A 6,806-nucleotide genomic window follows, 5' to 3' on the forward strand; every position below is an offset into this window, starting at 1 on the left:
GGATCTAAAACAAGAGCGGCGTCTGTTTCGAGACGACCAGATCTAAAAACATCCATCACCCGCTGGCCACAACCCAGATTTCTGCAAGATGAGCTGTGTGGATTTTTATTTATAGAGAAACCTCAAACCAATCAATCTAGATCAAATCATTTCAGACCGATAACAGGAACAGAGAAACAGAGCATAAAGATAGATGTTCAGCGAAGAGGATTTAATCACAAATATCATTCTCAGAAAACCTGCGACCACAGGAACCCTGACAGCAAGAGCAGGTTTCACAGTCAGAGGGAGGAGCACACACACATTATCCTCAGATTCAGTGTTTGCCGAGCCCGTTTCTCTTTTGTGAAATCTGGGAGTTTTGCGGGTTTCCATTTGACCTGATCATATGATTCAGAGTTCTTTACAAGCCCCGCCCCTCTCATTTGCATAATCTGACTATGGTTTAATCTACCAACTCAAATGTATTTGTATAGAGCTTTTCACAATACACATCATTTTAAAGCAGCTTTATGTTAGTGTTTATAATATCTTAATGCCTTAGTCACATTAAGCAGATTAGAGCTGAGAGAAAATATATTTTACAAAGTGATAAAAGCAATCATGCAGTTGAGATTTGCTTTATAGTTTATATCACCCGACGTGAGTATACTGTATGCATGTGAATAAAGTTGGACATATTTATATTCAAATTTACATAAAGAGATGGGCAATAACAGTTACATTTTGCGATGAAATAAAAAAATCAGATAGCGCATATATAAAACTGTAGTACTATCAGCTCATATTTGAACAATTTTACCATAAAATCAGCAGAGAAAATGTGAAAAGTCCACTGACTTGTTCTCAGAGATAAACTCCCATGTCCATCCACCCGTTTAAGGTTTATTTTTTAACACATTTGTATTGTATTTGGTTTAGACATGTTAAATTTGAGTCCACATTGAAGCCTGCCAATAAGTGCACTATTTCACAGACTCTTAACAAGAAGAAACCCAAAGCTGTCAATCATAAGAGAAGATTAAGATCTACTAGATTACTTTGACGTCCCAACACTCAGACAACTCGAGTCAACACACACACTCTTCAGTCCCCCCGTTGAGTGTGTGTGACTCACATGACCGCACATACGCTGACTCGAAACATTAACACACACACATCGACACTAACATTCCTCATAACTCCTGACAGACGGCATGATTTATTTTGAGTGCACTTACCGTCCGAAGTCCGAATGACTGAGGAATATCCCAGCACACCCACAGAGCGACTCCTTCTCATTGCACAAACGTTTCTTCACTTCCTGTTTCAAACCGTCTAAGCCCAACCCACCCACGCAGACCCGGGCGGCACGAGGGCCAATCAGAGCGCAGGAGGTTTGTGTTTTGGAGGGGTGTGTGGGAAATCTGCCCAGTCTGCTTCGACCAGTGCTGCCAGACGCATGCCACTGAAACAATTAAACCAAACACACACACACACACTTCACAACCGCTGGGTTTCAGAGGGAGGGAAACGAGCAAAGAATTAACAGGATCTGACACGATTCCTCTGAGTGCAAACGTGACCCGCAGTGACCCGTCAGAAACAACCCGAGGACACGGTCTCAGTGAATCCACAGACCTGAGTGAAGACGCAGAGGAGCCCATTAAAACACACACACACACACACACACACACACGTCTGAAACGGACTTTGAGCTTCAGGGGCTGATGGGCTACAGATGAATGATTGAGGGAAACAGAACCACAAGATGCGTGACATTCACGAGGAAGGTTTTGTGCAGTGTTTTATAGGGTAACACTTTATTTTACTGTATGTTACATGTACTTACCATAGTAATAACAGCAAATTATGCATAAATACATGCAACTAACCCTCAACCAAACCCTAACCCTATAGTAAGTACATGTCATGTAGGCTAGTTAATTAATATTACTCAGTACTTCATATAATTACACTAACAATGACGTCTTAAAATCAAGTGTAACCTTTTATAGATGTGTCTGCATGGTTGACTAGTGCTTTAAATTAAAGACAAAATGAAAATTGTCATCTTTTACTCACACTCATGTCATGCCAAACCCATATAATTTAATATTTTGTGTTGCATGAGGGCGAGTAAATGATGATAGATTTGATATTTTTGGGTAATTTGTCTATTTAATTTAAAAAATGTGACAAATTCATCATTTTTAGGGATGCACGATTTATCGGCCACCATATCGGTATCGGCTGATATATGTATGTTATGGTTATCGGCCCGATAAAAAAAATTGTCCAATATATTAAAGCCGATAAATAGAGTATTTTCATTCAGCTGAGACACTTCAGATGCGCACTGTTCAACATGATGGTTTTAAATTGATTAAAATATGAGTGGAATCACTTCAAAAAAGGAAAACCAGTTAAAAGTGCAACATGTGCAGCGCAAGTCTGTCATATCGGCTACATTAAATTATAATGAGAAGAACATTATAATTGTGTGCTTAGGACGTGACTTATTTTTGTAATCAGGCTCTCAAAAATTATATAAAAACTTGGATTTAGATTTATCGGTTAATATATCGGTTATCGACTTTCAATTATAAAGAATTATCGGTATCAGACAATTTTTTTTTTATATCGGTTCATCAGTAAATTCTATTTCAAACAAATGCTGGTCTTTTTAACTTTCTGTTCACCAAAAAACCCTAAAAAAAAAAAATCTGAAAAGCACTTGTTCTCAACACTGATAATAAAATGAGCAGCAAATCATCATATTTACTGATTTCTGAAGGATCATGTGACACTGAAGACTGGAGTAATGATGCTGAAAATTCAGCTTTGATCACAAAAGTATATTCAAATGTAAAAGTTATTTGAAATTAAATTATTTCACACAATATTACTGTTTTTAGTGTATTATTTGATCATGTACTGTAGCCTTGGTGTGCAGAAGAGACTTTCTGAAATGTTACAGAATATTACCAACCCCAAACTTTTAAACCGTAGTGCATAATTATAACAAAATAAATGGACGAAATGTAAAATCTATAGTATTTTTCACATAATTTAAAATAAAAAAAATTAAACCCTAAACTAAAACACAAAATGCATCATTAAGAAACATGTCCAATCAATTTAGACAACTCAACCAGCCCATTTTGAAAGAAAAAGAAAACAAATCACCACACAAGTTTGTTCCATTAGTTGCACACACTCTTTAACAACTATCTGCTGAGCGCACACACACACACACACACACACACACACACACACACACACACACACACACACACACACACACACACACACACACACACTGCTCCATATATTTTCACGGCTGTGTCACGACTCAATCTCTTTCAAACACAACAGGCCATAATTGTTTACTTGCTACGGTGTCAGAAAACCTGTTTCTCGTTCAAACTAGTTTTCAAATATATGATGTCATGAACCTCACAACTGACAAAAGCGTCTGGGAATGAAGTAAAGCCATTCAAAGAGGTTGAAGCGGCCGGTTTGTCCATGCAATATGCATCAGACGTTTCTTGAACCAGTTCAAATGACTCATCTCACATGCATTGAACACTATAAAGCAAATATGGTTTACATCAACGCCATGTTGTATCATTACTAAGATGTTGCCATAAACCCAGTTCATGCATTAGAGACATTACAATATTGCAAATCCATGTTTGACAAGTTTTCAAATGCATCAAAGCCACAGTCGGGACTTTTATCTATTTTAAACTCAAATGCATGCGAGCTGTCACTTGATTTGACAGTTTCTCTGCGATGCTCTTGATGTGGAGGTGTCGTGATGGTCGTTCAGGTACGATTTCTCCACCGTGAACATCAGGAGGAGGATAAAAGGACATTGATTATGTTTACTACCATTTAGAAAAGCTTTTATTCTGCTTATACAAAGTAGTGCACCACTAATGGACAGCCAACAAAGAGAGAAACGGGTTATACTCAGCGGCAGTCGTGCCACATCTGCACTAAACCAAGACCAGCGTCATTCCCTTAAAGACACAGATCACTCAGAGTCTGAACGGCACACAGGGATAATCTGCTCGAAGCTGACAGACGGAGTATGACAGATATCTGGTTTATCAGCACAAATGTGGTTAATGTGGGAGTATTAGCATCCGTTCATATTTGAACCTGCTTTGCTGATTATTGATGATATCTGCCTGAACTTTAAGTGTTTCAAAAACTTACGTAAAACTTTGTAATTTAAATTGCATATAATTTAAATATATGTAATTATATTGTGTAAATACTTTGTAATTTAAATATATTTATATATATATATTTTCCAGATACATTTTTTGACCAATTTGAACTAATTAAAGGGGTCATGACATGGTTTTTTTTATGTTATTATTATGTTCCCTTAGGTGCAATTATAGTATTACTATAGTTTTTTTTACAAAAAACTTTTAAAATGTAGTGATTTATGACCTTTTCCCACCCTGTTTCTCATCCTCTGGTTCAAACAGTCTGTTTTGGGGGTGCTTCCCCTTTAAGAGTTCAGTGTTAACGCCCACTGTTATGATTGGCTAACGTCAGTGCCTATGCATCAATTATTAACGCCCCCAGCCAGAACGTTTGCGGATTCGGCGCAACTGTTTAATAGCGGGTGATGCATGCGAAGCGATGGCTCTTGCAATGATAAAACCTTATTATGTTTGAGCCGGAATCAGAGGAAAATGAACCATCACCACAACAACGAAGACTGGATCAGCCCGTGTCCACATGGAAAGTGAAACTATTTTGAATTAATAAAAAAAAATTAACCCGAGACACTTGAAAACGGATTATTGTTGCATAACAGTTTAACATTATTTAACTAATTCCAATGAAATGATAGGGTGTACCACGGACAAAAATGCATGCACAGACAGGCCATCTTTGAAGATGCTGCATTGATAAAGCAACATTTTTAATTTTCTATCACATGTAGGCCTACTAGAAAGGCGACATATTTTCAAGATTCTCTTATACAAATGTGTTTATATTAGCCATGGTAAAAAGTAAGTTTGCGTCGTCGTTATTGAGCCCAGAAGAGTCGGCACGGATTTATCTTTGAGCAACAGTTTTCTGGCAAAGCCAAGCATCATATTGGGATTTTTTCCTCAAAACAGTCATCCTTAAATGTATAGAACACTGCCGTGACTGGGACGTCCGCAAAAAATAAAGTGCATCCATTTTTCCCTGACGACTGGATCTTTCAGCGTATTTAAAAAGTAGTTTAAAGTTTTAAATACATTACTTACAGTTTGCGTCGTCGTTGTTGAGCCCAGAATAGACGGCACGGACTTATCTTTGAGCAACAGTTTTCTGGCAAAGCTCAAAACAGTCATCCTTAAAATGTATAGAACAAACGCTTAAACTAACACTGCCGTGACTGGGACGTCCGCAAAAAATAAAGTGCATCCATTTTTCCCTGCCGACTGGATCTTTCGCAGCGTATTCAAAGATGTTGTTTGTCCACAGCCAGGAACAGCACATCTGCGGCGTCGTAATCTCCCTGTACACAGACCGCTGTCTGTCGACTGAACACTTGTGAGGCGCGCAGCGCGCGGGCGCGACAACGATACGAAATGAGCGTAGTTGTCTTGCGCTTAAAGCGTAACTGTCTCGTGCTGGAGGCGGTCATATGCAAACGCTGGTACGTCACTTCGTACCGTGACGTCACTTCTTACCATGAATCCAGAACGAGCTGTATTTAGAGCTTGATTAAATAAATGATTCGTTTATAATGGGGAGGACGTCTTAAGCTATGAAACTTGCAGGACGTTTTAATGGTACAAAGACCTCTTATATACCAAAAGATCAAGGCAAATTTGGTTTCTCATGTCATGACCCCTTTAAATATTTATTTATTTTACAGTGCATTTTTATATATTTATATATATATATTAGGCGATTAATCGCATCCAAAATAAAAGTTTGTGTTTACATAATATATGTGTGTGTATTGTGTATAATGATTTAGTATATATAAATACACACACGTGCATGCATATATTTAAGAAAAATGTGTTATTTATTTAAATATAAAATATGTATATATAATATAAATTATATATAAATCTATATACAGTATATATATACATGCAAATATTTCTTAAATATATACAAGCGTGTGTGTATTTATATATACAAAATAATTATACACAATACACACACATATATTATGCAAACACAAACTTTTATTTTGGATGCGATTAATATATATATATATATAGGCTATTACTATCATAACATAAAGCATACTACTAATAATAATAATGTAAAATTATTATTATTTTCTAATCTATGGCTTCCTAACACTAGTGTGAATGTAATCTGAGACACTATATTACTAAAAAGCGGGTTTAGTACTCTTTAAAAGTTCAGGTACACGTCAATGCAGACTATTTTCTCTGTTTTGGTTAAGTTTGCAGACTTACCGGGTTAATTTTGAGAAAATTATTACTAGAAAAAAAAATAGTTTGTGTTCCATGGGGGAAAAAGAAAGAAAGAAAACATTTATATGAAGGAAAAAATATCTAACATCCAACCAAGAAATGTCTTTTCACATCTGAACTCCAACGTCAATAGTAGACACAGACACATTCACAAAAGATTTTCTGTGGCATTTGTCCTCAAACCACCAACAGTTATTCAAATAAAACTACAATTTGCGGTCACAAATTAGCTGAACAAATTCCTCATTTCACTCACCCTCGAGACGTTCCTGTGCGATATATTCAGCCTGACAGACGCACAATATCCACCTTTAGCACAGAAGAATATAATCACACCATTTATGA

At 36.8% G+C, this 6,806-nt stretch overlaps 1 protein-coding gene across 3 annotated transcripts in view; it reads right to left on the bottom strand.

Moving 5' to 3' along the window:
* hycc1 (hyccin PI4KA lipid kinase complex subunit 1) overlaps positions 1-6,806 on the bottom strand; it is a 44,971-nt gene that overhangs the window by 33,696 nt on the left and 4,469 nt on the right. Inside the window, exon 1 of one of the 3 annotated variants that reach the window (XM_079591088.1) lies at positions 1,221-1,356. The exons of 1 other annotated variant lie outside the window; for it this stretch is intronic. The gene's annotated coding sequence lies outside the window, so the exon portion shown is untranslated. Of the gene's footprint in view, positions 1-1,220; positions 1,357-6,717; positions 6,737-6,806 lie in introns of those variants that run through there. One more of the 3 variants, XM_079591089.1, reaches the window with a different exon arrangement.

This window comes from Phoxinus phoxinus (assembly GCF_949152265.1).
Source record: "Phoxinus phoxinus genome assembly, chromosome: 19".
NCBI lineage: Eukaryota > Metazoa > Chordata > Actinopteri > Cypriniformes > Leuciscidae > Phoxinus > Phoxinus phoxinus.